A 692-nucleotide genomic window follows, 5' to 3' on the forward strand; every position below is an offset into this window, starting at 1 on the left:
CGGTCTTCGCCCCCTTTGCCTGGTGCCAACTATATTTTCTGCTTACACCCAAAGGGCCGATCTTCGCCCCCTTTATCTGGTGACAACTATATTTTCTCCTCACACCCAAAGGGCCGGCCCTCGCCCCCTTTGCCTGAAACCTACCAGGATTTCAGCCCACGCGCAAGAGGGGCCAGCCTTCACCCCCCTCGCATACTCGATCAACACTCGCCTAACCAAAGGATGGCGAATCAAGAGCCGAAACCAACATGTTCAGAACATACAGAAATTCCACACAACGGGTTATACGACATCGCACAAGAATATTAAAAGAGAAAGTCTTCATTAAAGCCGCAAAATAGGTTACACAAAAGTGATAGCGAAAAAATTACAAGAAATTGAAAATTACAAAGACCCCCCACCCTGGCCAGGAAAGGGCATCAACTTCGGCTCGCCATCATCACCCCCCATCAGCAGGCGCCCGTCTTCAACATAGGCCCCCAGCTGCATCCAAGACCAGTCTTTGTCCGGATACGCCAGGGCAAGCTGAGACTGAGCACTCACCCAAGCATCCGCCGCGGCCTCACCCACAGCCTCCTCCAGCTGCTCTTTCTCTCCCTCCAACACCCGAACCCGGGCCTCCCGAGATGCCTTCTCTTCAGTTAATGCTTGCACCTGCCCGAGAAGTGCAGCATTTTCTCGCATGGCAACCC

Source organism: Lupinus angustifolius, chromosome LG16 (assembly GCF_001865875.1).
Source record: "Lupinus angustifolius cultivar Tanjil chromosome LG16, LupAngTanjil_v1.0, whole genome shotgun sequence".
NCBI lineage: Eukaryota > Viridiplantae > Streptophyta > Magnoliopsida > Fabales > Fabaceae > Lupinus > Lupinus angustifolius.